Consider the following 9775-nt stretch of genomic DNA (forward strand, 5'->3'; position numbering starts at 1 on the left):
GAGCCTTAGCTATTTGCCAGGGCAGAGCAACCTATATCTTCATGTCACGGTGCTATATGTAGGGGAGGGGTCAGAGAGGAACAATGCTGCTTGCTCGGCTCTCTCCCCACTTTCAGTCACTTCCCCCACTACCCACAAGCAAGTTTGGCCCTTCTGGTGCTGGTAAGTTGTTTTGTGTATGTTCTAGGACACTGCGAGTCTCTCCAATGAACTCTCCTGTGAAGCTAGGAGTTTCTTCCACTACTACAATTCCCACAGGTTTTTTCAGTCAGAGGTTTTGAGGCTTTATTTCCCTGTACTGGAACCATGGGTTACACAATGTCTCTTGCTCCCCAATTGTTCCTCCTGGTTTATTCACATACAAATGTGGGACCAACCAGTTCTTCTACTGCTGCCTCACCCACTCCAGTCCATCAGCTGCTGCCTTGCCATGATTCCTCTCCACCCCAGCTGCCCATTCCCACCCCTCCTACCAGTATGGATGAATGTGTCTTCTTTAACTCCTTGATTGTCAGACTTCCATACAGTTCAATTTTCTGGCAGTTCTTTTGTATGTTTGTTTGTTTGTTTGTTTTTAAATTTGTTGTTGTCTTTCTTTTGGTTGTACAAGGAGGCAAAGTGTATCTACCTACACCTCCATCTTGGTCCAAAATTCCTTCTCATATGAATTTTAGAATCAGCTTTTCATTTTATGAAAATATTAGCTGAGATTATTTTTTATTAGAGATTGCACTGAATCTGTAGGTAAGTATTATTGCCATCTTAATATTATTAAGTCTTCTGATTTGTAAACATGGGATATCTTTCCATTTATGTAGGATTTAAACTTATTTATTCAACAATGTTTTGTTATTTTTCATTATATGCCTAACATTTTAAATTTATTCCTAAGTTTTTTATTTTTTATGCTATTAGAAAAGGATTTTTCTAAATATCATTAATTGGTAGTGTGTAGAAATACAAATAATTTTTGTATATTTAACTTGTAGCCTGCAACCTTGCTGAACTCATTTATTAGCTGTAATAGTTTATTTGGACTTCTTAGGATTTTCTTCTTTCTTTTTAACCTGGGTGCCTTTTTTGCCTGAGTACCCTGGTTTGAATCTCCAATACTATGTTGAATAGAAGTAGTAAGAGTAGACAGACATCCTTGTCTTGTTCCCCATCTTAGGGGGAAGCATTTAATCTTTCACAAGTAAGTGTCATGTTAGCTCTAGTTTTTCATAGATGCCTGACTTCTATATTCACTTTCAAACTACAGCAATCAACATAGTTGGTATTGGTAAAAGAATAAGCAAACAGATTAATGGGATAGAATAATAGAATAAAGAGCCACAAAATAGACCCACAGAAATATAGTCAACTGATTTTTGACAAAGATTAAAATGCAATGCAATGAATACAGGATAATCTTTTCAACAAATGGTACTGAATATCTAGAAAAGCACATGCAGTTGTCACAGATATTAGTTGAAAATGGGTCATAGACATAAATATCAAACATAAACTATAAACTTCTAGAAGACAACATAGGAAATCTGGGTAATCTTTGGCTTGGAGGTTATTTTTTCCTATATTTTATTGTGTAGGACTTTCAGTACATCATTTTATTTCATTTTGGCCTGAATAAGTATCACTTCATTTTACTTTTGTGGAAACAAAAGGTTCTGGAGGCTTACCTGAGGTCACAAAGCATAGTAAGTGAGTGGGTAGTCAGATCCTAACCCAAATCTGTCTGATTGATGTTTTGATTATTTCGTCTTTTTTATTATTTTTATAAATCTTTAAAAAAGAACATTTAACATTTACTAAGGATATACTGTATAGCCTGTGCAAACATACATAAATATTCACCAAACACTGGCATCCAGAGGTAGGTCAAGGGGTATGGCAGACTGTATTTTGTGGTACAGGGGAGTAGAGGAGAACTATATCTACATACTTACTTTAAATGCATAAAGTATCTCTGGTAACTTAAGGAACCAAGTGGTTGCAGTACAAGAGGTGAAAGAGACTTTTTACTGTAATACATTTTGAGTTTTGAACCATATGAATATCCAAAAATAAAATTTAACACATGCCTGAACCCTTGTCTTAGGAACTTAGCTGTGTGTTGATAGGACAATGCTGACAGAACTGAACCTAAAACTCACAAGGCTGACCATCTTTGTTGTTGCATTTCATACAACCTTTTTTTAACATCCTGAAAGTCTTAATTTTATCTTAGTATTCTCATGGAAGCAGAGATCCAGTACAGAATATTATTTTAGTTTTCCTTAGCAACTGTTTAATTTAAAACTTCAATGGCTTAAGAGTAAAAAAAAGTTGAGTCCTGCCCTGGCTGGTGTGGCTCAGTGGATTGAGTGTGGGCCTGTGAACCAAAGGATCACAGTTCAATTCCCAGTCAGGGCACATGCCTGGATTGCAGGCCAGTTCCCATCAGGGGATGCACGAGGGGCAACCATACATTGATGTTTCTCTCCCTCTCTCCTTGCCTTCCCCTCTAAAGATAAATAAATTAAAAATCTTAAAAAAAAATTTGAGTCCTCACAAAATATCTCCTACTGACTTTCCTTCATAGTTTCTTATCTTCCTTTGTGAAATAACATCAAATAGCTGTACTAAAGAAAGCTTTCCTGTTGCATCCTTTATCAACACATACTGGCGGACCTCCTAGGGCAACATAGAAATCCATACAAGAGGAGGAAGCACACTAAAATAATGGAGTACAGTCACATATTTTTTCCCTACATTGGAAATATCATTTTTTCAAGATGCCTTCTTGCATGTCTGTTGACACTCCAAGGCAAAATAACCAGTTCACAGCAGCCTAAGCCAACCTAGCAATCATTTCTTAGACGCACCTGGCAAAGATGAATTCATACAATTCAAAATTTCAACCATTGTTTTAGGGCAATAACCTGGTACTCATTAACATATTTTAGTTGTGACTCACTTTTTGAGGAAAATATCTGTTCACATACATCATGGCACATTTTGTAATCCTTTGAATGATCACAACACAATGCACCCCATACTGACAAGGCCAAGCCCTCTACTGACTCCATGATGGTTACCAGGACCAGGAGAAGTTACAGCTCACTAGAAGGCCCATACAGTTGCCATGTCTGGACTGGGAGGTCCAGAGCCAGAGGATGCTCAGACCCAGCATGACCCTCACTGCTGCTCAGATGATGACTTTAAAGATATGACACCGAAAGTATGTCTAAGAATAAATAAATGGAACTTGGACTTTATTAAAATTAAAGCTTCTGCTCTGTAAAAGACACTGTTAAGAGAATACAAACATAAACCACAGACTGGAAATAAATATTTGCAAAACACATATTAGATAAAGGACTTGTATCCAAAACATACAGCACTAATTGCTGGTAGAAATAAAAAGTGGTACGATGTGCTTTGGAAGACAATCTGATAGTTTCTTACAAAGCTAAACATGGTCTCATCATATAATCCAGCAATCACACTTCTTATTTTTAATGTTTTATTGTTTAGTATATTACATTTGTCTCATTTTTCTCTTTTGCCCCCCTCCATCCAGCCCACTCCTCTAGCCAAAATCAATCCATTCTCTGTTGTCCATATCCATGTGCCATTCATATATGTTCTTTGACTAGTCCTTCCCCCTTCCTTATACCATTCTCCCCACCTTCCTCCCCTCCTATAGCTATCAGTCTATTCCATGTTTTTATGTATCTGGTTCTATTTTTCTTGTTAGTTTATTTTGTTCATTAGATTTTAGTTATAAGTGAGATCATATGGTATTTGTCTTTTGCTAACTGGCTCATTTCACTTAGCATAATAGTCTCCAGTTTCATCCATGCTTTTGCAAAAGACAGGACTTCCTTCTTTCTTTTTGTGTCAGTGTACCACCATTTGTTAATCCACTCGTGCTGATGGACACTTGGGCTGTTTCTAGTACTTGGTTATTGTAAATAGTGCTGCTGTGAACATAGGGGTGCATAAATTCTTTGAACTGGTATTTCAGGATTCTTAGGGTATATTCCCGGCAGTAAAATTGCTGAGTCATAAAGCAGTTCCATTTTTAGTTTTTTGAAGAAATTCCATATTGTTTTCTACAATGGTTTCACCAGTCTGCATTCCCACCAACAGTGCACTAGGGTTCTTTTTTCTCTACATCCTTGCCAGCACTTGTTGTTTGTTGATTTGTTTATGATGGCCATTCTGACCAGTATGAAGTAGTATCTCATTGTGGTTTTAATTTGCATCTCTCTGATGGCTAGTGATGTTGAGCATCTTTTCATGTGTCTATGTGCCCTCTGTATGTCCTCCTTGAGGAAGTATCCAGGTCCTTTGCCCATTTTTTTAATTGGATAGTTTGTTTTCCTGGTGTTGAGTCATTTGAGTTCTTTATATATTTTGGAAATTAAACCCTTATCCAGTATATCACTGGCAAATATGTTCTCCCATATGGTTGGTTCCCTTTTCATTTTGATGATAGCTTCTTTAGCCATGCAGAAGCTTTTTAATTTGATGTGGTCCCATTTATTTACTTAAATAAGTAGAAAAGTTATGTTCATGCAAAAACCTGCACATGAATTTTTTTAAAGATGTTATTTATTTTTAAAGAGAGGGAAATGGAAGTAGAAAGAGAGAGAGAGAGAAACATCAATGTGTGGTTAGCTCACATGCACCCCCTACCAGGGACCTGGCCTGCAACCCAGGAATATGCTCTGACTGGGAATTGAATTGGTGACCCCTTGCTTTGCAGGCCAGCACTCAATCCACTGAGCCACACCAGCCAGGGCAATGTTTATTTATAGCAACTTTATTCATAATTGTCCAAACTTGGAAGCAATGACAATGTCCTTAAATAGGTAAATGGATAAACACAGTCTGGTACATGTATATAATGAAATATTATTCAGCGATAAAAAGAAATGAACTGTCAAGTCACAAAAAGATATGGAAGAATCTTAAATGCATATTGGTAAGTGAAGAAAGCCAGTCTGAGAATATTACATTCTCTATTATTCTATTCATATGATATTCAGGAAAAGGCAAAACTACAGAGACAGTAAAAAGATCAGTGATTTCCACTGGTTCAGAAGGAGAAAATGAGGGTTGAATACATGGAACACAGGAGATTTTTAGGACAGTAAAAAACTCTATATGATTCTGTAGTGATAGATAAATACATTTTACATTCCTCAAAACCCACGTAGAATGTACAATTGAAAAGAGTGAAGCTCTCCCACAGTTCTGTGATGCTTGGGGCCCCAGGCTGGCGTCTGTGGTCTTGGCCTCCACTGCCAGGTGCCTACATGGAGAACAAGGTCAGCCTTACATCGGGAAAGCAGAGAGTCCTGGGGCTGGGGGCGCAAGCTGGGGAGCAGAGTAAGTAGCACTGGGCAGCTCAGGTGTCAGCTGGATGGGTGGCGCCCCCAGAGGGGACCATGTCTAACAAAGTTTACGTGCTGCCAAGTGCAGCCAATGGACATGTGAAGTTAGTGGTGTCCAGCACGCCTCTGGTAGACTTCCTGATGCAGGTGGAGGATTATATGCACACCTATGGTTCCAGATGTAGCAACTGGTTACTACCTGAACCACACTGGCTTGGAAACCTCAGACCCTCACATAATTTGGCGCATCTCTCTAGCTGCTCTGAAATTCACCTCACACATTGCCAATGATGTACTACAGCATGCAAAATGAAGGACACAGCCTCTGGCAGTTTCCAAAGCAAGAGCAAAGACTCAAGTACACTGTAACCATGGATGACTTGACCCTTGCCCTCAAGGAGTTCAGGATCAATGTGAAGAACCTGCACTATTTCCTCTGAGCCACCCAAACTCTATGTACTTGTCTGTCCCCTTGTCTCCACACCAGCCTGTTTTCAAAATAACTTTATTGTGACAAACAAAAAAAAGAATGAACCCTAATGTAAACAATGTACTTAAATTAATAACAATGTATCAATACTTGTTCTTCATGTAACAAATGTACCATACCTGTGCAACACATTAATAATACAGGAAAATGTGGAGGGGGAACAGAAAGTAACAGTGGTAATATGGGAACTCTGTACTTTAAGTCTTTCTCTAACATCAAAGCTGCTCTAAAAAAATAATGACTGTCAAGGAAAAAAAAAGTGCTTTTTCTGGGGTGAGCTCTGAGGCAGGTCAAATAAAGATAAGTTTGTGAGGGTTTTTTTCCCCAAGAACTGTCAGGTCAAATTGTGACTATTCTCTAGAAATGGGGCTTTTGGAAAAACTGAAACCGAGTCTTCCCCCTCCAGTGACTGCTAAGCTACTGATTTTCACAACAGGTGTAGGTGTTAGACTGTTATTTTTCAAGGCTATTGTTGAGCCAAGGAGAGGGCAATTGGAATAGGAAAGTTAAAACACCACAAAGCTCATTACTCTCACAGGGGTTCAGTCGTTTTTCTTGGATAAATACTCCTGGATTGTTGCAAGCCTTTGAATTATTCCAGAGTTCTGAAAAAGTTGATATTGATAATTTTTTTTGCCAGGACTCTTATTGGTTTTATTGAGGAGTGGATTTTTGGAGGTTCTTGCTCCATGATTCCTGAAGTGCTCTTCTATTAGCCCCATTTCAGTGTGACCTGTCCCAGAGATCCATAGATCTGTGTCTCCTCATTCATTTGTTTAACAGATACAAGTGAAGTTCCCTAGATAATAGACTATTTCTTATCATCCCATAAAGTTTTAAACACACTTAGAAACCAAGGTGTTTATATACTTACATACATATGTGCATACAAATGCCCTCACCCTCTGTGTTATCTAGCTAGTGAGCTATCCACCCATCCATCCATCTAACCATCCATTTATTCCATATGTAATTTTATTTACAAGTGGAGTTCATGTAGAGGAAGAAGATGGTGTCCCCACACAGTGTGCTATTGTCTAATCAAATGCTTTTATCACTTTCTCATCTTTGTGTATTTGAGTGCTTTTATATTCAACAAGCAGAAAGCTAACCTTGAACTTAGTATATGATCTGGCCCTGGGAGTGCCAACAGAAAAATATCAGAGAAAGCAAGATGGGAGGGGGTTTGGCTCAGAGAGGGAGAGGTAAAGGGATTTCTACACATCAAAAATATATAAAACACTTGAACAATGTCTGTTAGATAGGAAGAACAATCTCAAGAGTGGGTGTGAAGGGTTAGACTCCAGAATGTAAGGAGGCTTAGTAACTGAACTACTTTCCACCAAATGATATCTGACAGGATTCATTTCTGACACTATCTAAATATTACCTTATTGGAATCTTGCTGTGTTTTGCTGCTGCTACCACTGCTGGTACCTCACCTGGTAAGTCTGATAGAACTTCACAGTGCTAATGCTGGGAAGGGAGGTGAGCATTACATTGAGTGTACTTTCTGCTTTTTCCTCTTTTGAGGACCCTTACATACCCAACTAAAGAATCTATTGGAGCTGTGAGGCAGTGGCAAAACCATTAGATGGCATGGGTCTGCCAGTCATTTCCAGGTGGCTAGGATGACTCCATTCTAGAGAATCCTTCATGGCAAACTTGTTGGGATTGCCTGCACTTGGACCAAATACTGCAGGTGAGAGCTTTGTCTCACCCTCTGCCTCTTCACAGCTAAATTGCTTAACACCAGGATTCTCAGGGTCCAGATGACCCGTGCTTTGTCTTTTTAGGAATGATTGCTGTGTAGTCAAAAACTTTGGGGCTGACACCATGGAGAAGACATAAAAGCATGAAGGGAGAAAAAGCCGCCTTTGCTAAGCAATTCACTTTCTGTGATTTGTTTCTGCATTAATGGACCTTAATTATCCCTGGTCATTGATTTTTTTGGCTAGTTCATATTTTATGGTACATATATATGCTTTATATTCAGGACGGAAATGATATTGGAACAGGAGAAAAGATCAAACTACTAGTCCCTATTAGTCTGTGTCCATTGTGCCCTAGAACCATCCTGCTTATTTCTTAGTACCAGTAGGATCCTGTCAGGACAGCATTGAGATGAACAGAAAATGGCTACGACCTTGGATAGTTCAGTGTCACAGGGTGGAAGAACTTTTTTTCTCTCCATACCACTCCTCCACCCAAAACATACATATATGCATTGTATCTTTCAATAGCTAGAAAGCACAGAGAGGAAGAAGGGCTGTGTTCCTATGGAAATTTCCTAGACCTATACACTTAACATTAGCCCATAAATTTCCCCATTCCAAGAAAATGCAGGGCCCCTCTATCATAGTCCATATCTCTATGTTTTTCAACTCATACTCCCAATGAGATGACAGTTCCCCCCTGCTTTAGAGTACATACACACACACACAGCTGTCTTCTCACTTTCTACATTCCCTTGTAAGCTATGAGTTAGTAAATTATTAAGAAGGAGCCCTATGTGACTTCCCTGGCCTTTACTATGCTCTTCCAGTCAAGTAGTCCAAAACTCTCTGTGGAATCCAGCTAATGGTGTTTGTCAGGTTAAGAAAGAGCCTCATGAGCCTTTTGCCACTCCCCACCCCTGCCCCAAAGCCCCCAGAAGGAACCAAAACTGCTGATACCTAGTTTTCAGGCTACAGAACTATGACAGAATAAATTTGTGTTGTTTTAAGCTACACAGTTTGTGGTAATTTGTTATGGCAGTCCCAAGAATCTAATATAGTAGGTAAATGTAAAAGTTAGTATTATTGTTTCATTGGTTTGTAACTTCTATTTTTCTATACCATTCAAAAGACTACCCATTATGACAGCATGGATGGAACTGGAGAGCAATATGCTGAGTGAAATAAGCCAGGTGGTGAAAGATAAATACCATATGATTTCACCTGTAAGTGGAACCTAATCAACAAAACAAACAAGCAAGCAAAACAGAACCAGAGACACTGAAATAAAGAACAAACTGACAGTAAACAGAGGAGAGGTGGGAGGGGATAATGGGAAGAATGGTTTTCAGGAACAACTATATAGGACACATGGACAAAACCAAGTGTGGGGGTGGAAGCAAGGGAGGGAAGTGGGTTTGGCTGGGATACAGGAGTAGTGGCAGGTAAATGTAGACAACTGTAATTGAACAATGATAAAATAATTTAAAAATAAAGATGATAGTGTAAATGTTGGGGAGAAAAGAAATGAAGATGTGAGAATGTATCAGAATGTTATTATCCCTATCTTTTATAGGAGAAGTCAATCAAGGTATGAATTAAAACACCCAGTTCAAAAAATGCAAGAAATATATATATATAACTATATATATATATATATATATATATATATATATATATATAACTATAAATCTATATTGATTGGAGCACAGTGTATAAAGATGTAATTTGTGACAATAACAACATAAAAGGATAAGGATGAAGCTGTGTAAAAACAAACAGACCTTGTGTAATGTTGAAGCTAAGTTGGTACTAATTCAAACTGGATTGTTATAGATTTAAGATATTAATTGTAATCCCTAGGCTAACTCAGGAAATAACTTTAAAATGAGCACAAAAAGAAGTGAGAAGCAGATAAAACAGTTCTCTATAAAAACAAAAACTGATTAAACACAAAAGAAGGCAGTAATAGAGGAAATGTGGAACAAAAAGTATAAGATATATACAAAACTGCAAAATGGTAGAAATAAGCACTTCCTTATTAGTAAGTACTTTCAATGTAAATGTATTACATTCTCCAATAAAGGCAGAAAGTGTAAGAATGAATAAAAGAAATATAATCCAACTGTACATTGTTTATGAGATATACTTTAAATCCAAAATCAGAAAATGAGTAGATTAAAAGC

General features: G+C 38.0%; 1 pseudogene; it reads left to right on the top strand.

The window, feature by feature from the left end:
• The first annotated feature begins 3124 nt into the window (after positions 1-3124).
• Positions 3125-5824, top strand: LOC128628218 (transcription initiation factor TFIID subunit 10-like; annotated as a pseudogene).
• The last annotated feature ends 3951 nt before the right edge of the window (positions 5825-9775 follow it).

Source organism: Artibeus jamaicensis, unplaced genomic scaffold (assembly GCF_021234435.1).
Source record: "Artibeus jamaicensis isolate MK-2021 breed Jamaican fruit bat unplaced genomic scaffold, CSHL_Jam_final contig_60, whole genome shotgun sequence".
Lineage (NCBI taxonomy): Eukaryota > Metazoa > Chordata > Mammalia > Chiroptera > Phyllostomidae > Artibeus > Artibeus jamaicensis.